The sequence below is a fragment of the Gossypium hirsutum genome, chromosome A06 (assembly GCF_007990345.1).
Source record: "Gossypium hirsutum isolate 1008001.06 chromosome A06, Gossypium_hirsutum_v2.1, whole genome shotgun sequence".
Lineage (NCBI taxonomy): Eukaryota > Viridiplantae > Streptophyta > Magnoliopsida > Malvales > Malvaceae > Gossypium > Gossypium hirsutum.
Genome location: NC_053429.1, coordinates 112,984,089 through 113,005,779, shown reverse-complemented (window position 1 = coordinate 113,005,779; position 21,691 = coordinate 112,984,089). Strand labels below are relative to the sequence as shown.

The window sequence follows — 21,691 nt, the reverse complement described above, 5'->3', positions numbered from 1 at the left end:
AATCAATATACATTCTCATTGACCCGTCTTTCTTCTTAACAAACAATACTGGCCACCCCAGGGTGAAAAAATCGGTTGTGCAAAACCTCTATCTGTTAACTCTTGCAACTGAGCTTTCAACTCTTTCAACTCTGTCAGAGCCATTCTGTATGGAGCTATAGATATTGGTGAAGTTTGTGGTACTAATTCAATGGCAAACTCAACCTCTCTGATTGGTGACAACCCAGGCAATTCTTCTGGAAATACATTCTGATATTCACAAACTACAGGCACCAATTCAATCTTCTTTTCAAACACCTTGGTATCTAAAACATATGCTGGGTACGCATCACAACCTTTTCTCACATATTTCTGAGCCGACATCGATGAAATCACAATTGGCAATCCATTCAACTCATCAGATTCAATCCAAAGAATTTCATTATTTTGACACTTCAATTCTATAGCCTTTCATCTACAGTTCACAACAGCATCATGTAGAGTCAACCAATCCATACCCAGATCACATAGAACTCATCAAATGGTAAAAGCATCAAGTCAGTCGAAAAACAGTAATCCTGAGTCATTAAAGGACAGTTCTTGCATACTTTGTCAACTAGAACATACTTGCATAAGGGGTTCACTACTTTAATCATAAACTCAGTAATTTCAACAGGCAATTTCTTACAAGACACTAAACTCTTACAAGTACACAAATGTGTCGATCTAGGATTAATTAAAGTAATCACATTAGTGTCGTAAAGAGAAAATGTACGGTAATAACATCTGGTGATGATGCTTCATCACGAGTGCGAATAGCATAGGCTTTGGCAGGTGCTCTAGCTTCAGATCTCACTGCGGAGTCTTTTGTCGCCCCTCGACTACCACTCACATTTCCAGCACTTCTTGGTGGTCCTTCTCTAGTCGACGTATTACTTGGTCTCATATTTTGAGGTCTATATTTCTCAATCATCTTAGGACAGTCTTTAATAAAATGATCCGACGAGCCACATTTGAAACAAGCTTAACTACTTTTATTCTAGCATTCACCAAAATGTCTTTTCCCACACTATTGACACTCAGGTTTGTTATTTCTCACATTGCCAACACTCGAAATAGAAGTAGTTTGAGTTTTAGAATTCACATGTTGATTTCCACGATCTTTATTTTGGTACCCTAGTGATACATTCGATCGACTATATGAATTTTAAAATTTCTTTGATGAAGAATGATAAGGTTTATTCGTCGGTCTTTTTCTCGAATCTCTAGCCTCTAAATCAGCTTTCTTCTTTTCTCAGCTAAAGTCTTCGACTTTACAAGCCCGATCAACTAACACAATGAATTCTTTTAAATCTAATATCCCGACCAGAAGTTTAATATCTTAGTTCAACCCATCGACAAACTGTTTACACATAATTTCTTCGGTAGAAACATACTTCTGAGTGTACTTACTCAACTGTACGAATTCTCTCTCGTACTCTGTTACGATCATGCGGCCTTCTTTTGATTTTAAAAACTCTTTGTGCTTTTGATCTAGGAAACGTTGACTAATGTATTTCTTTCAGAACTCGGTTTGAAAGAATTCCCAAGGGACTCTCTCCTTCGGCACCATCGATACTAATGTATTCCACCACTAATATGCGGTGTCTCTTAAAAGAAATATAGCATATTTTAAACATTCATCTGGAGTACACAACAATTTATCAAATACCTGAATCATATTTTGAAGCCAAAATTATACTATTTCAGGATAATCATCAACATTAGCTCTGAATTCTTCAGCCCTGTGTTTACAAATCTTGTCTACTGAAGGCTTACTCAATCTTAAAAGCTCAACTCCTTGAGGAGCTACAGGAACCGGTTGGGGATTAGGAGGAGGTAGAGGTTGTTGACTAGTCGGGTTCGTATGAATGTATTGAGTGAACCACTCGTTCATTATTTGGAAGAAGGCTTCCTTAGCCTCTCCACCCTGGCTACCTGACACAGGTCTAGAATCAGACGGCGTTGTCTCTTGAGTGGGTGTTGGTGCATTACTCTCAACCTTATCAGCTATATCTCGATTGGGATCCATTAATATATGAAAACACATTTTAAAATGTAAAGAGTCATCACACTATCACAGTTTATATATGGCATGTATAGCTAGACTCTCACATACGTTATGTTAGACCTAGAATCGACTAAACCGTAACTCTAATACCAATAAATGTAACACCCCTCACCCGTATTCAACGCCGGAATAGAGTTACGAAGCATTACTAAACTTACAACACTTTTAAATACACATTTCATATATAATTCATCAATTCAAATACAATTTAATCACAACCAATCACAATGTCCCTCAGACGAACCTACGAGGCCTTAAACATTCATTAGAAGTGGTTCGGGACTAAACCGCTAACTCGGGAAACTTTTCCACACTTAGAAAATTTTTCTCAAAATAGGGGACACACGCCCGTGTGGCCTGGCCTTGTGTCTCACACTGCCACCAAACATGCCTGTCTCATAGGCTGTGTGGACATTTGAAATGGGAACACATGGCCGTGTCCCAACTCGTGTCCGAATAAGTGAGCTTACTCACTTGGGTTACACGGCCAACCACAAGCCCGTGTGTCTAGCCTGTGTGCCCTTCGAAATGGCCATACACGTCCCTGTGCAAGGCCGTGTGCTATGCTGTGCCAAACCTGTAGGGTATACTGAGTTATGCAACACGGCCAAGCCACACGCCTGTGTTCTAAGCAATGAGCAATTTAGGGGGTATACCGACTTGTGCCACATGGTCGATCAAATGCCCATATGTGAGACCGTGTCGAGCATACTGACTTCATTTCTAAAACCACACCAGGGGACACACGACTGTGCAACATAACCGTGTGTCACACACGGCTGAGATACAAGCCCGTGTCTCTGTCTGTGTGGACAAAAATAAGCTATTTACTAAGCCATTTTTCCACCCCATTTGGCATACATATTCACCTATACAAATGACACCAAACCATAGCATAATATACCATCCAAATCAATCAAGTTAAGTCTGAATGTACCATTTCAATATCAACCACAAACATACATATAAACTCATGTTTTACTCATTCAAAACATACTAAATACCAATTGTTTCAAACAACTATATAACCAAACCCAATTGTACGTTATTTGGCCTAATTTCACAAACATATTAACATTCGCTAATCAATCATTTAACACTCATGATACCTATTACCATCAATCATCACAACCAACTCAATATACACAAGGCATAAACATTTATATATGCACATGATTCAAACATACAAAGTATATTAAAATTAAACCATCACTTATGGCTATATATATACAAACCAAAATATAAACATTTACAATGCCAATTCATTTGGCCAACATAATTACCAAAACATAATCAACATGATTCAAAATCCCTATACATGGCATATACTTAATATACCAAAGTTCAAAGATACCAAGTGATAGTAGATAGTGTGATGCGATCTCCGACAATCCCTGAATTCAAGGTAGCTTGATATCACTATAAAACACAGGAAAAATAACCAAAGTAAGCTATTAAGCTTAGTAAGCTAGTATGAGATAAACTTAATGCAATCACATAAGCATAAATCAATATGTAACATTCATTAACTATCAAACCTTTCAAGTACTCGTTCATAAAACTATATACTCTTATCATCATTTCTTTAATTCAAAGCTAAAATGGTTTATTCACATACCTGTACCATCTCGTACCAATCTCATATATGTTCTCATCTTTCATTTACCTATTGAACCATTCGCAATAGAAGTAGAATACTCAAGGGTCTCAGACGATAAGTACCTATACCATGGCCCGAAGCCAAATCAAGGTAACTTATCTGAAATTCTGATATCATGGCCCAAAGCCAAATCAGTATATCTCACACTCGAAGTGCTAATAACATGGCTCGAAGCCAACTTAAAGTATACCTAATGACATGTCACTAGCATCCTAAACTATCCCTAAGGTTCAACCGGGATTCCATTTGTCAAATCATCTTCGAATCATTTCTAAACTTGTCCGTAATCACATAATCACAATTCATGCTATATCAAAACATATCAAATACATTTGAAATGGAATTAAAACATACGAACTTACCTCGGATGTTAAAACGACAAATCGAGTCGGTTAGTCGATAACTTTATCTTTTCCCCGATCCAAATCCGTATTTCTCCTTTTTTGATCTACGTATATTTAAAATTAACTTATTTAATCATTTATTCATTCAATTTAGTCCAAAACACAATTTAAAACACATTTACACTTTTGACCCATATTTTTCACATTTTTCACAATTTAGTCCTTATTTTATAAAATCACAAATTAATAAAATACACAATAAACCCATGCTAGCCGAATTACCATAATGCCCCTAACAGCCCATATTTTTCATTTGTTTTACATTTTAACCACTAACTTTACACATTTCTCAATTTAATCCTTATTTTACATTTTCACCAAAAATCACTCTACAAAACTTGCTTAACTATCAACAACTATTCAAAACCTATCATCAAACTTCAAAACTCATACATATTCATCAATGGTATCATTCAAAATCTTTAACAATTTTGCAAATTAGTCCCTGGGCTAGCTAGTACTAGATGCAATGATCACGAAAATATAGAAATCATTAAAAAACGAGTCAAAATCACTTACTAATTAAGCTCCCAAGTGACCGAACCCTAAAATGAAAAAAATGTTTTCTTCTTCTTCAATATTTGACCAAAGAAGATGATAATGAAGCTTAAATTTGGTTTTTTTATTTAATTAACCATTATTAATAAATTACAAATTTAACCTTAATTATAAACCATTTAAATCATCTATTTAATGTCCAAATATGTCCACTCACCTTAATAATGGCCCATTTAACACTTAAGGACCTACACATTAATACTCATAGCCATTTAGTGCATTTAACAATTAGAATTCAACTTTTACACTTTACGCGATTTAATCCTTCTTATTGAATTAAGTATTCAAACGATAAAATTACTACACAAAACTTTCACATAGACATGCTATCATGCTGTAAACACTTTAAATAATATTAAAATAATTTTACGACCTTGGATTTGTGGTCCCGAAATCACTATTCTGATTTTACTAAAAATGAGTTGTTACATTGGTTGTGTATTTCAAGGTTAAAAAATAGTAGGTTTGCAATTCAAAAAAAATGTGAAGCTAGCAGAAATGAGAAGGATGATTCGTGCAAAAATAGCTATCCGTTGCGGAAGGGTAATGCCCAAATTATGTTACAAGTTTCCAATCTCTACAGATTCGTTCAAATTTTGTGATATGCAGCTATTAGATGATGATGACTTGGGCACTATGATGGAAATATGGTGGTCGATTGGGAGTGAGAACCCCCAACTAGTTGAGTTATTTGTTAAGTTAGTAGACTTAGAGCCTGTTGAGAATGTTAGCCCAATAAGTCAACATCGCGAATTTAACTTTGATATTAATGTTGGATGGACAGACCAACTAGAATGCGAAGGGACATCGCAGATACCCAAAAATCCTAATTATGGTGAGAGTTTGTATAACAACCCTACCCCCGGTCCCCGTCTATAAATACATCCGGAGGTGATAATAAGCACAGAGGCAAATTTTAGAGAAATGACCAATAATGGTGAAGATTCTAATCAAGATGTTGAAGATTTTAGTGACCCCGATATTAATGAGGTTTTGGACGATATCGATGATGAAGGCCCAGAAAAGGTTGAAGATGTTTACGACCCTTCATTCAGTAACCTGAGTCATGGCAGTATTTTACAAAATGAACCTAAGGACAACATGTTGAACGTAGATCAAGATGCAGCGCATGCATCTAAGTTCCCTGAGTATGCCGAGGAGTTGTTCGTTGGGCAACAGTTTGAGAACAAGGTGGACTGTGTGTTTGCCATCAAATAATTCAGCATGAAGTTTTCGATTGATTACAAGGTTGCCAAATCTACACTGACATTATATGTTGGGGAATGTTGGAGAGCCGATGATGTGTATGGTTGGCAAGTTCAAGCTGCATTTATACAAAGGACTTAATAGTGGCAAATACAAAAATTAGAAGGGTGTCATACATGTACTATTGCACATATGTCCCAAGAACACCGAAAATTGGATGCCAAAATAATTTGCAACTGTATCTTGCCACTAGTGAAAGATAGCCCAATCATTCCTGTGTCAACATTGATTGTAGACATGCAAACTCGATTTCAGTACAGAGTGTTGCACAAGAATGTATGGTGGGAAAAACAAATGGCCATGCAACAATTGTACGGTGACTGGGACGAGTCATACAATGAACTTCAGGGTTGGATTTCAGTGACGGTGGAGTACATCCCAAGAACTGTCCTAGACTTGCAAACGTTTCCTTATAGAAGCCCTAATGGACAATTGGAACTAGGGAGAAGAGTTTTCCGTCGACTGTTCTAGACTTTTGATCCATGTGTTAGGGCCTTCTCCCACTGCAAACCGCTAGTGCAAGTTGATAGAACATGGCTTTATAGAAAATACACTCAGATACTTCTGATTGCGGTTGCACAAGACGGTAATGGAAATGTACTACCGATCACTTTTGCCATCGTGGAGTTGGAGAACTCCGAATCATGGACATATTTCATTCAAAACATGCGGAGACATGTTGTCAAGCAAGACAATATTTGCATTATCTTCGACAGATCGAAGGGTCTTGTTGCTACGATTCAGCAATCCAAGGTTTTGTGGAGGTCCGTCTATTATATTTGTCACATCACTCTCAACTTTCACAATGAGTACAAGAACAAAGACTAACGTAAACGAATTGTGAACATGTGTAAAAATATCGTATTTAAATTCATATTTGTAAATATTTTGAGTCAATTTCCTAATTGGGATGGTAACGCATTTTATGGAATACATACGCAGGATACGGTTTAGAAGCACACCGATTCAGACATAAGTTGGCGAGGTTAGTGACTGATATGGCGGGGTCCAAACCTTTTCTATGATAGTGGTTGGGTAGCATGGAGCCTTGGCAATGGGTTCAATGTTTTGATGAGGGTATCAGTATGGTCATATGATAACTAACTTCGTTGAGGCTGTTAACTCCTTCTTAAGGTGTAGCATCACTTGTCAATTTCAATGGTTTTTTCAGCCACATTTTATAGGCTAGCAACCTTAATACCAAAAATGGGGTTGAAACAAGCAAAATAGTTAGAGGCAGGACACGTGCACGTTAAAAAAATTAGGGATGCCATGAAAGAGAACACTCAAAGGGCTAGGTCGATGAATGTAGAACTATATTCCCAAAATTTGGAAACTTTTCGAGTGACAGAGTATATCGGTCATTGGTCGAGGATCCTGCCATGGTCCTACAGAGTTGATCTCTAAAACAGGCGGTGTGAGTGCGGGATGTTCCAAACACTATAGTACCCATATGCGCATGTGGTTGCAGCGATTGCTACCTACAGATTGAATGTCGAACAATATATCGACGATGTATACACATTTAAATGTACGTTGTGTATTTGGGGAACGAGTTCCCCGTATTAAGGAATGTATCAACATGGGAAGTGCAGCCGCCTGCATCCGAGATGTTACCAGATCGGTCACTACATAGGAGAGTCAAAGGTCGATCGACAAAAATAAGGATTCAGAACGACATGGATATAAGGGAACAAGTCGATCCAAAGCATTGCACCATATGTAGAATAGTTGGCTACAATCGGAGCAAATGTCCCCATGGAAACGTCTACACTGGTCAATCTTCACAGTCTGAAAGAAATTAAATGTTGTACCTGATATTTGCATTTTATGATCTATTAGAAATAAAGTTTGTATTATTTAGTGTTAAGTTTTTATTTAAAATTAAAAGTTTCAACTTTTAATACTTTAAAAGATATTATAAATTATACAAAAAAAGACTAATATGTAAGTTGTGGAACCCTAAACCAATACAACAAATATTACATAACACTTGAAATTTACATAACTTAAAATTGGAAAGAACTGGAAGTGGTATCGTTGTTTGGAGTATAGCAATTTACAGGCCTTCGTTGATGGGGTGGACATTAGGGCGTACTATACACATCAAGAGGATCGACAGTTGGATCAAACATGGCCTAAGGCGAGGTGGAGTGCATGTTATTAACAAACATATCAAATGATATCAGTGGTTGCTCTAGGTGAAATGAACTCGAACAGCCTATGTCCAGGTGATATGAACTCAAACTGCCTACAAGTGATATGAACTTGAACCGGCAATATCCGAGTGATATGAACTGCTCTGCGACTAATCACAAAAAGCGTCAGCCCATTGTCCAATGTGTTCAAAGGTTGGTCCTCTGAGTCAGGCTCTGCCATATGTTGATCCTCTAGCTCCCTCATAGGTTGATTTCCACGTCTGTAGCCGTGACCTAGTACTATCATAAGTTGTCCACCATATAATAAACACGCCATCGAGTCATGTACCACTGCATGTATTCAGTCGAGGGACTGAAGTCAAACATGCAAGAGTGCATCTCAGGCTGCCTGTAGTACTGGGCATTCCATAGTGCTACATAGCATTGATGTTCCACATTCTAATATGTTGTATGTTTCCCCCTTATAGTCTTACCGTGGACATCAGCAAATTGTTGTGGCTCGACTGACACAAATTGTCTACACCCAAATTGTCTTATAACTTGATCACCGTTGTACCACTCAACGGTTGAGAAGTTGAGCACTGGCGTGTTAATGCACCACATATGGGCTTCAACGTGAACCCATAGAGGAATAAGGGTTACAATGTTCAGTGCAGAATACGACATCCATAAGAACTACACAATATAACATAATGAGTCAAGTTACATCACATACTGCAAGTGGATAAGTTAAAATCAAAGTTACTTAAACCATATTAATATATATTACTTTCTCTTCGATGTACTCCTCTATCATTTGGCGGTAAATGATTAAGTTTGGCTCGTGCCAATTCCCAAAGACGTGGCCCATCTAAAATCGAAACAAACACGTTAGTAGTTAAACTTTGGAAAATATTATTCACACTTATGAGTCGTTAAATGTTAAGTATAATTTTGTTTTTGCCTATTTATAAGTGGCCACGAGTATGGTTGGTGCCTAACAGCCACTAGAAACGGCATCCTGAATAAAGCCCAAGACTGTAGCAGACCTAGACAACCAGCCATGTTACTAACTCCATGTTTTTTTGCTCGGCAAAGTTCATAGTACAATACGACGAACATTGCCGATCCCTAGCTGTAACTACTAGCACGAGAAAAATCCTCCAATAGTGGCAAGTACTTTAAGTGGACCCTATTAGACGTGTTTTTCTGTATAAGTACCCCCGATTAGCTGTATAATATAGGCTCGAGCAGCACACATCACCTTGTGCTCAGTGGCAGTGCTCGATAACTCCTTAAAATTTGCTCTCAACTATGCCAATGTCAAGCATGTGAAATTCTATTCCCCACCACTAGGGGACCGTCCAAGCAATCTGTGGCATAGTACTGAAGGTTCTAACACTTTGCTTCGACCCGTGACCATAGAACTGTTAACTCGTAACCCAAGTTGCATAGATGTCTTCCAATGTGATAGTGCACTCCCCGCACGACATAATGAAGGTGTGAGTCCCCGTACACCACCGCTCAACCTAGGCGGATATTAAGTTCGCCCTCAGGTCAAACTTCCAAATTAATGCGATGTCCCCAAATCCCACCAACTGTAAGTATGGTGTGATTCGCTCGTCCAGATTGTATTTGAGAAAATGAAACCGCGACCTCAAAACCCGATACCCATCCTGTATGATAAATTTTTTATAAAAATATAATAAATCAATTATCTATATAATTTAAACATAAAATTATATATTGAAGAGCAAAATTGAAAGGTTGAGAAAACAAAAACATCACACTTATACTATACGAATGTAGCCATTTTAAGTATATTTTATTTAAGTTAAATTAAATATGTAATAAAATATTAATAATAGAATGAAGATTTGACATAAAATATTAATAATAACACGTATAAATCAAATGTGATTTTTATGTCCTAATCATAGTTAAGCATTAAAAATAAAGGCAATTATATAACTACAAAAAGTACATAAAAATAATAATGTCCTAAAAAACTATAGGTGGTATGGGTAAATATAAAAATAAAAAAAGGCTTATTTTTATTGAATTAATATCTATAATAATACATAGAGTTTTACATATAATATAAACTAGGCGTATTCAAACTCAAAAATTTATCTTACATACGAGAACTTTTATAAAAAAAATTCACTCGTTAAAGACAAATATAAATTTTCTGTACCCCACAAATGAAATCAAGCACAGTAAATAGTAAAATTAAACAGAAAGGTCGTCATATTAAAAAATTAATATATTAATTTATGAATGTGTACTAAAATTTAAAAATTATAACTAACACGTAGAGATTAATTTCATACAAAAAATAGTTAAAAAGGAATAATAACAACTAAATAGAGATCAGTTTCATGCAATCAAAACATGTTGAGCAAAGTAGCACTTAGCAAGAAAAAACGAGAAACTAAAACGATTTTTTATTTAATTTATAATTAATTTTACTGTTTCGTTGATCTTCGATGAAATGCGATCTGTACTTGCTCGAGAAGATATTTTGATATCTACATAATATAAAAAAACGTAAATACAATATAATTAATTATTATACTATAATAACTATAAAATATAAAAATACGAAATAAAAATTATAAATAACATACTTTTTTTTCCTTCCTTCAGAAGGGGTACTAAACCCCACATTATGTTACATTTATTTTTTTCTTTAATTAATATTTAGGTTAATGACTAGTCACATAGTTGATGTCACTAACACGATGTGACCAGTTATAATATATATTTTTAATTTAAAATTTAAAATTTTACTTTTTTAATATATATTTTTTAAATAAAGTCATATTTTTTTAACAAATAAATCATTTTTTAACAAATAAATTTTTTTATTTTTTTCTAATTAATTCAAATTTCAATTTCTTTAATAAAATATTATTTTTTAAAATTTAAAATATAATTTTAAAAAAGGTTTGAATATCCTTAAAAATAATTTAAAAAATTATAATTTTAAAAATTATATGTAAGATTAAAAAATATTTAAAATATACATTTAAAATATCATAAAACTAATAATAAATTTGGAAGGTCATACCTTTAAAATATTTAAATTTTTTATATTATTAAAAATATATTTAAAATTATTTTTTGATATTATTTTATGTGCTATAACATTATTTTATAGATATTTTAAAAGTTTGGTGAATTAATTTTAGCAGTTGCATGCTTAATTTCCAAAAAGGGATTAAATCGCATAAAGAGTGAAAATTATGTTCTACTAGTCAAAAGTGTTATGTAGCTAAAGAAATTAGATGTAGAGGTCATTATTGAGTAAATAGACCACTAATAATGAGTGGTGGATGTACATGGAGACAAAAAAATTAAAATGGTCAAAGTTGGTGGCTTTATGTGACTTAATAGGTAAATAATAGTAAAATAAAAAGAAAAGCTATCATGTTTTTACTTCTCTTTCTTCTCCACCTATTCTTACCCAAGGAAATGGCTATTGAGCTTGAAAATTTCAGCAACTCCTAACCCTCACAAGTAAGTGATTTTGATGGTCATTTTTTATTATTTTTGAATTTTTGGAACCCTTGTGGCTTAATTTAGCTAATGAGGGACTATTTTGCAAAATGATTAAAAGTTTAGGGTTTTTCCATGAGAATATTCATGTTTTTTTCTGCATTTTTATGGAAGAAAATGAATATTGGTTGTTAAATACACAACCTTTGTTAAATGATTTTCAGGAAAACACCTAAAATGGGCCAATTCGTAAAAGTTGCAAACTAGGTGGTAAATGTGTGAAATAATGGAAAATCTGGGCTTTCCTAAGCATGAAAAAGGTTCGGCTATGCATGGATAGTAAAGATATTGAACACATTTCATTTTACGAGCCTGGGGAAAAAGTGTAAATATGACAAAGTATAAGGGTAAAAATGTAATTTTACCAAAAATGTGAAATTGGGCTAATTTGAGTAGCATGATGAATAAATAAATTAAATGTATTGTTATAGATCAAGGAAGATGAAATTCAGAATTTGATCCGGGGAAAAGCAAGATAATCGAGTGATTGACTTATTTCGTCGTTTCATACCGAGGTAAGTTCGTATGTTAATAAGCATTAAATTTGATACGTTTAAATGCTTAATCAATATCATGTATTATTTTGTATGTTATTATTGGATCATGAATAATATAAAAATACGAGATTGTATTGAAAGATCAAATTAAGAGAAATGCAAGGTTGAGCATGATTGAATTATGACATGTTATGAATTGACGGTAAAGACCATGGTTGGACCATGCCAATATGTGTAACAGTGTAAGACCATATCTGGGACATTGCATCGGCATCGTTATGTGAGCTAGTGTAAGACCATGTCTGGGACATGGCATCAGCATCGGCATCGTTATGTGAGCCAATGTAAGACCATGTCTGGGACATGGCATCGGCATCGTTATGTAAGCCAGTATAAGACCATGTCTGGGACATGGCATAGGCATCATTATGTGAGCGTGTAAGACCATGTCTAGGACATGGCATCGGCATCGTTATGTGACCTAGTGTAAGACCATGTTTGGGACATGGCTTCGGCATCATTATGTGAGCCAGTGTAAGACCATGTCTGGGACATGGCATCGACATCATTATGTGAGCCAGTGTAAGGCCATGTCTGGGGCATGGCATCAGCATCGTTATGTGAGCCAGTGTAAGACCATGTTTGGGACATGGCTTCGGCATCTTTATGAGAGCTAGTGTAAGACCATGTCTGGGACATGGCATCGGCATCATTATGTGAGCCAGTGTAAGACCATGTCTGGGACATGGCATCGGCATCATTATGTGAGCCAGTGTAAGACCATGTCTGGGACATGGCATCGGCATGAGGTATCGTGTAAGACCATAGCTGGGCTATTGGCATTGATATGAGATTTCCATGTAAGGCGATGTCTAGGACATGACATTGGTACGATACATCATGTACGAGTTTTACCGAGTATACTCGGAATCCCAAGAGGTTCAACGGGTAAATCCAAAGATTTTGTCGAAGAAATGACAATGTATGATCATGTTGAAAGGGTACAGGTATGCACGCAAAATTCATGAGTAATGAATTCGATGTATAAATAGGTGGTAAATTTGATTGATGATAATGTGTGAGGCTTTTAGGCCAAATTAAATTGAGACATGATAAGTTTAAGTTTTGTTGTTGATGTATAGGTTAAATTGGCCAATGAATGGCGTGTAAATATTTGCTAATGACTAGCTATTGGAATGGTTAGTTAAGGATATGCTTTGGTGTTATGTATGATTAAATGGATGTTAATACAAAGGAATCATGAAAGAGTAAAATTAGCAATAAAATAGTTCTGGAAAGGAGAAATTGTGTAACTTTGAAAAATCACCAAAATTTGTGGAAATTGAATTAGAGGTTGAATAAGATATGAAATTAAATCTTATTAAGTCTAGTTTTACATAAAAGAAACAACATAAGTAAAAGAATTTCATATTATGAGATGTTTGAATTTTTGTGGGACAGGGTCAGGATGAATTTGGAATCCACTATTCCGACTTTGGAAAATCATTAAAAATAGTATAAAAATAATTACAAGTTATAATTTATATTTTTTAAATTCTAAATGAATTTATTTTCAAGAGAATCAAACGAGAACATCGTCCGAGTCCCGTACGAAGAGATAATTAATTTTTAGTTAAGAACGATCAAAACTGTTAGACAACAAAATAGGGACGACTCTAAAGAATAAAATGTACTTATTGGCTAAATAAAAAATTCTAGAAATTTTATGGTAAGGAGATATGTGAGTCTAGTTTTAGGGAAAATTAGTGGAACTTAATTTGGAGTTCTGTACCTCAGGATATAAATAATTTAGTGACTATAACTCGCGTAGATAGCTTAATATGAACATAAGTGAATAGTGAAACTTTGTGCAATTATGATTGCATTATCTTGAAAACATATTATGAGGATTATTAAAAGCATGTTAATAAATTGTTTATTATTTACATACCTGCTTACTAAGCTATATGCTTACTCCCTCTTTCTTTCATTTTTCCTATAGTGTCACAGATGCTAACTCGAGTTGGAGGTCGTCAGAGATCCTATCACACTAACAAGCTATTGATGGGTATCAATGATTTTGTAGCATTTCAAGTGTATGGCATGTATAGGGATTTGGTTATTGTGTACATGATATTATGAGTTGGCCTAGAATATTGGCCTATGCTAATTAAAGGTCATTGTTGTATAAGGCCATTTAGTGTGGCCAATATTTGCTATGTTATAAGTCTATGATGAGGTATTACATGGATGAGCATGCTTGTTTGGGTTGGATGAGTGAATGTGTGATAATTATGTATGGCAAATACTAAATGCGAATGGTTTAGTAAGTTACATGTTATAATTAGTTAAGTGTGTGTGTGGTTGTGCATGTTGAATGTGATTTATAAATAGTGTGTGAATGCCATGGTGTGGTAATTGGAATGCCTAAAAATGCCATGTTGTGTGTTGATAAACTTAGTATGGGTGTGCAAGTGTTTTTGGATGGAAAAAGGCTTAGTAAATAGCCTAACTATCTTCCACACGGATGGCCACACGACCTAGCAGACAGGAGTGTGACATGGCCGTGTGACCCTAAATGGGTGATGATGTTATAAACAGAGAGTTACACGGGTGGAGGACACAGGCATATCCTGAGCCACACGGGCGTGTGTGACCACACGGCTTGCCTACATGGGCGTGTGACTCTCCAAAATATGAAAATTCTTTTAGTGCCTTAAAAGTTTCAAAAGTTCTCAGTTTAGTCCCTAACCACCTCTAATGTATGTTTTGGGCCTCGTTGGCCCATATAAGGGACTTTAAGATAGAAATTGAAAAGTTTTAAATTTGAACAAAATTTTCTGACATGGAAATGTTTGTATACATACGTTTGAGTCTGGAAATACCTCGTACCCTATTTCGGTGACGGATGTAGGTAAGTAACATTTAGTGGTATCAGAGCTACAGTTTAGTCAGTTCTCAAACTAAAGTAGCGTATGTGAGTCTAGCTATACATGCCATATTACTACTCGTGATAGTGTGATATCTCCCGACTCTAACGAAATTATTTTGTTAAGACAGAGATGACTTTCAACCGAGCTATTTTTAATAATTCTGAAAAATGATATTGAGGTGATTGAAATGTGTTTATGATGAGATGAAACTTAGAATGGTAGGAATAGAAGTTCATGATATGTATGTGTTAATTTACGAAGTGAGATAACCATGAGTTGAGAAATGTGGAAACGTAGAATAAAATGAAAGTTTATTTGGTGATAAGCCTATCCATGTTTGCTTGGCATACATATGATGTTATGTGCTCAACATAATTGATTAAGTGAATATGGTAAGCAAATTTACTAAAATAGACGGAATGTGTGTTTATGTACACTTGCTTGAATAAGTGTAATCAGTATGTTCATATGGTAGAATCGTATGTTTAATTGTTAAATTAGAGATAATATGATGTTTTGTTTTATGTCTTTGTTACTGAACCATGAATACTATAATAGTATGAAAATTGAATTGGAATATCAAATTGAGTAGAACGCAGAAAATGAGTACGATCGTTCAATGAAGAATTGATGGATAAGACCATGGTTGGACCATGGCAAAGTATGGAATGTAAGACCATAGCTAGGCTATGGCATCGTAATGACATGTAAGACCATAGCTGGGCTATGGCATTATGATTTTGTGTAAGACCATAGTTGGACTATGGCATCAAGTAAACGATGTATTCAAACCTGTAAGGCGTTCTCTAATTTGACAAATGTAGATAAGTAAATGGAAGCTAATTTTTAGAATTTAATTAGATATTAATATTGAGCTCGAGTAAGTAAATTCATTGTTTGAAATTGTGGATGACAGAAAAAATTTGTATAATAGATAAGTGTGTTAATTTGTTTGTTATGAACTATGTGATTATGATGGTATTACATTAGTGATGAATTCTAAGACATATGTGTGTATTTATGAGAGTCAAGTTAGAGGCTTTACGATGTCATCCCCTTACCAGTATTGCTTTATGAAAAAATTTTACGAGAATCATGTTGAATAAGTTCATAAGTGTGAACTAAAGAGTTCAGTGGTGAAATAATTAGTAATACAAACAGAGTTGAGTATAGTGCGATAAATGAACTCAATTTTAAAAGAAATATCATATTGTTTCGAAGATTATACTGATTATGCAATGTCGCGGTTAAAGAAGAAGTTACTCTCAGTTAATCAACTCAATTAGGTATGGAGTCTAAAGATGTGTTTACTGAAAGTTCTTCAGAATTGATTTTCGTTAGTGAGTGGAATAATATGGGGGTTTATGATAACAGGATTAGTCAGAGAAATGATGTTTGAATTGTAAAGATGTCTGTGTGTAACAATTGTGGTTGAATAGATTTTAATGATCTTTTTTTAGTATTACAATGATCTTTTCTGAGTATTCTGAGTATATATTCATTCATCCTCAGGGATTCACGTGAATGTCCGTTTTCTAATGAAATTCTTATTTAGTGAGAATGTTAGCTAACTTTAATGTTAGATGAAAGTATGTATGGTCTGTTTGAATTAGGAATGGCATTGCCTCATCTCTTCGGGATTCTATCCTATTATGTTGGAATACGAGTGGATTATGAAAATTTATATGAGACTACTCTTCTATTTCTACCGAAAGTTGTTTTGCTTTGTACTCGTATATTTGGAATATATATATTATCCCTATTACAATTGATTTTAGAACATGTAAGCGTTGATTTCTTCCGGTTTTCTCTGAGGAATCATTAAGATCCTCATTGCTTTTCTTAAGAGTTAGGTTCTCGGATTTCTAGTATGTGTAGTCGTTGGCTTGTGATAGCTATGTTTGTTATAGGTGTAATCCTAATTTGATCATGAGAATGTAATGCTTCTGATATCAGAATTCCTCTATTTTTCGTGAAAAGAATTGACCTCGGCAAAGGTAAAAATAGTGAAAGCTCAGGCTCAAACTCTATGAAAATTTTCTTTTTCTCAGGAAAGCTGATTAAAGTCAGTGAGTTCAATTAGGATATTTTTTTTCCTTGAGCAAATGCAGTTGTGAAGGTTCTGATTAGAATGCTAAAGGAGTTGTAAAAGATTGTATGTTTGAGTTAGTTAATAGCATAAAGGAAAGAGTATTTTGATATGCTATTATTTGGTGTTTGAAATCGACTCAATTGTTTTCATTTGAATGAGCTGGTCTGTTGCATATTAGTAAAATCGAAAAATAACAATTGAAAGTGTTATTAATCAAAACACTAGTTTTGAGTTATGTTTAAATTGATTAGAGAATTCGGGATTTGTAAGTAATGCACAATCGAACGAATTGGAATGTGTTCTACAATAAGAATATAAAGTGACAGTTTATGCTTTCAAACGGTTAAAATCTCATTAAAAGAGTTGCTAAATGAGTGACTTAGAGTCAACTGCTAGTGTGTCGGTGTTGAGAAATTGATTACTTTGTTTGTTCGACAAATAAAGTCATATGCTCCTTGATTCCATGAATGTGGAGGATGCAATGTTATAGAAAATTGAATGGAAAGCCTTTGTTCATTTTGTGAGTGTTGGCTACATGATCATTCCTATTTGATGGGAGTCTGAATTTAGATAAAATGTAAAGCTAAAGTGATGTCTTCTTTGCAAGATTGAGAACTATCAGAATGTGATGGTGAGTGGCAACTAAACAAGTACAATGTGAGAAGACTTTAGATTTGGATTTCTGTTATTATTCATACTTTGAGATGGGATTGATTTGCAATTCTAAGGAAAAAGGGGGGTGAAAGTGATTCGTGAAAGTTGAAAGCAACTTTAGACTGACATGTGGTATATGGGTTTGAAAATTTAAGATGTTTGAATTCAGGTTGATGGCAAAGTGATCATGGAAGTACCCCCTCAAAGAGGACTCTTTTCCAAGATAGGGGAAACTATGAGAACAATACCCTAATCTCTTTTTCGATGAAATTTTCGAGGACGAAAATCCCTAAGGGGGAGAAGTGTAACATCCCGATTTTAGGCCTTGTCGGAACAATGGTTTCGGAACCACAAATGCGAGGTTTGAGAAATTATTTTTTGATATTATTTTATGTGCTATAGCATTATTTTATAGATATTTTAAAAGTTTGGTGAATTAATTTTAGCAGTTGCATGCTTAATTTCGAAAAACAGATTAAATCGCAAAAGAGTGAAAATTATGTTCTACTAGTCAAAAGTGTTATGTAGCAAAAGAAATTAGATGTGGAGGTCCTTATTGAGTAAATAGACTACTAATAATGAGTGGTGGATGTACATGGAGACAAAAAAATTAAAATGGTCAAAGTTGGTGGCTTTATGTGACTTAATAGGTAGAATAATAGTAAAATAAAAAGAAAAGATATCATGTTTTTACTTCTCTTTCTTCTCCACTGATTCTTACCCAAGGAAATGGCTATAGAGCTTGAAATTTTCAGCAACTCCTAACCCTCACAAGTAAGTGATTTTAATGGTCATATTTGATGATTTTTGAATTTTTGGAACCCTTGTGGCTTAATCTAGCTAATGAGGGGACTATTTTGCAAAATAGCTGAAAAAATGGTTGAAAGTCTAGGGTTTTGCCATGAGAATATTCATGTTGTTTTCTGCATTTTTATGGAAGACAATGAATATTGGTTGTTAAATAAACAACTTTTGTTAAATGATTTTCATGAAAACACCTAAAATGGGTCATTTTGTAAAAGTTGAAAAATTGGTGGTAAATGTGTGAAATAATAGAAAATGTGGGCTGCCCTAAGCATGAAAAAGGTTCGGCTATGCATGGGTAGTAAAGAAATTGAACACATTTCATTTTACGAGCCTAGAGGCAAAAGTGTAAATATGACAAAGTATAAGGGTAAAAATGTAATTTTAGCAAAAATGTGAAAGTGAGCTAATTTGAGTGGCATGATGAATAAGTAAATTAAATGTATTGTTATAGATAAACGAAGATGTAATTCGGAATTTGATCGGGGGAAAAGCAAGATAATCGAGTAATTGACTTATTTCGTCGTTTCATACCGAGGTAAGTTTGTATGTTAATAAGCATTAAATTTGATACCTTTAAATGCTTAATCGATATCATGTATTAATTCGTATGTTATTATTGGATCACGAGTAATATAAAAATACAAGATCGTATTGAAAGATCAAATTAAGAGAAATGCAAAGTTGAGCATGATCGAATTATGACATGTTATGAATTGACGGTAAAGACCATGGTTGGACCATGGCAATATGTGTAATAGTGTAAGACCATATCTGGGACATGGCATCGGCATCGTTATGTAAGCTAGTGTAAGACCATGTCTGGGACATGGCATTGGCATGAGGCATTGTGTAAGTCCATACCATGTTTAGGACATGGCATTGGTACGATACATCATGTATGAGTTTTCTCGAGTATCTTCAGAATCCCAAGAGGTTCAACGGGTAAATCTAAAGATTTTGTCAAAGAAATGACAAGGTATGATCATGTTAAAAGGGTACAAGTATGTATGCAAAATTCATGAGTAATGAATTCGATGTATATGGGACATTTGGTAAGAATGTAAATGAGTAAGTCCTACCTATGAAAATGATCTTGTGATGACCTTGTGATTATAAATCTATACTTATGATGTATAAATAGGTGGTAAATTTGATTGATGATCATGTGTGAGGCTTTTAGGCCAAATTAAATTGAGACGTGATGAGTTTAAGTTTTGTTGTTGATGTATAGGTTAAATTGGCCAATGAATGGCGTGTAAATATTTGATAATGACTAGCTATTGGAATGGCTAGTTAAGGATATGCTTTGGTGTTATGTATGATTAAATGGATGTTAATGCAAAGGAACCATGAAAGAGTAATGTTAGCAGTAAAATAGTTCTGGAAAGGAGCAATAGTGTAATTTTGAAAAATCACCAAAATTTTTGGAAATTGAACTAGAGATTGAATAGATATGAAATTAAATCTTATTAAGTCTCATTTCACATAGAAGAAACAGCGTAAGCAAAAGAATTTCATATTATAAGATGTTTGAAATTTTGTGGGACAGGGTCAGGATGAATTCGGAATCCCTTGTTCTGATTTTGAAAAATCATTAAAAATAGTATAAAAATAATTATGAGTTATAATTTATTTTTTTAAATTCTTAATGAATCTAGTTTCAAAAGAATCAAACGCGAACATCATCTGAGTCCTGTAAGAGGAGATAATTAATTTTTAGTGAAGAAGAGTTGAAACTGTCAGACAGCAGAATAGGGAAAAATTTAATGAATAAACTATATTTATTGGCTAAACCAAAAATTCTGAAAATTTTACAGTAAGGAGATATGTAAGTCTAGTTTTAGGGAAAATTAGCGGAACTTAATTTGGAGTTCTGTAGCTCAAGATATAAATAATTTAGTCACTATAACTCACGTAGACAGCTTGATATGAACATAAGTGAATAGTGGAACTTTGTGCAATTATGATTGCGTTATCTTGAGAACATATTATGAGGATTGTTAGAAGCATGTTAATTAATTGTTTATTATTTACATATCTACTTACTAAGCTATATGCTTACTCTCTCTTCCTTTCCTTTTTCCTATAGTGTCACAGATGCTAGCTTGAGTTGGAGATCGTCGGAGATCCTATCACACTAACAAGCTATTGATGGGTATCAATGATTTTGTAGCATTTCAAGTATATGGCATGTATAGGGATTTGGTTATTGCGTACATGATATTATGAGTTGGCCTAGAATATTGGCCTATGCTAATTGAAGTTTATTGTTGTATAAGGCCATTTAGTGTGGCCAATATTTGCTATGTTATAAGTCTAAAATGAAGTATTACATGGATGTGCATGCTTGTTTGGGTCGGATGAGGGAATATGTGATAATTATTTGTGGCAAATACTAAATGTGAATGGATGAGTAAGTTACATGTTATAATTAGTTAAGTGTGTGTGTGGTTGTGCATGTTGAATGTGATTTATAAATAGTGTTTGAATGCCATGGTGTGGTTATTGGAATGCCTAAAAATGTCATGTTGTGTGTTGATAAACTTAGTATGGGTGTGCAAGTGTTTTTTGGATGGAAAAAGGCTTGGTTAATAGCCTAACTATCATCCACACGGCCTAACACACGGGCGTGTGACATGGTCGTGTGACCCTAAATGGGTGATGACGTCATAAACAGAGAGTTACACAGGTGGAAGATGCGGGCATATCCTGAGCCACACGAGCGTGTGTGACCACACGGCCTGCCCACACAGGCGTGTGACTCTCCAAAATATGAAAATTTTCTTAGTGTTTCAAAAGTTTCAAAAGTTCTCGGTTTAGTCCCTAACCACCTCCAATGTATGTTTTGGGCTTCATAGGCCCATATGAGGGACTTTAAGATAAAAATTGAAAAGTTTTAAATTTGAACGAAATTTTATGACCTGGAAATGTTTGTATGCATACGTTTGAGTCTAGTAACGCCTCGTACCCTATTCCAACAACTGAAGTAGGTAAGGGGTGTTACAAATATTTAAAATTTTAAAAAATAATTT

The 21,691-nt window shown here is 34.5% G+C and overlaps 2 long non-coding RNA genes across 2 annotated transcripts; both read left to right on the top strand.

The window, feature by feature from the left end:
* The first annotated feature begins 11,524 nt into the window (after positions 1–11,524).
* On the top strand, positions 11,525–14,520 carry LOC121230615 (uncharacterized). The gene is made up of 3 exons (XR_005928614.1): positions 11,525–11,637; positions 12,108–12,191; positions 14,176–14,520. It is a non-coding gene; the product is annotated as an uncharacterized lncRNA (long non-coding RNA).
* Positions 14,521–18,518: 3,998 nt separating this feature from the next.
* LOC107963402 (uncharacterized) lies at positions 18,519–20,997 on the top strand. The gene is made up of 3 exons (XR_001701901.1): positions 18,519–18,626; positions 19,111–19,194; positions 20,749–20,997. It is a non-coding gene; the product is annotated as an uncharacterized lncRNA (long non-coding RNA).
* Positions 20,998–21,691: the final 694 nt, after the last annotated feature.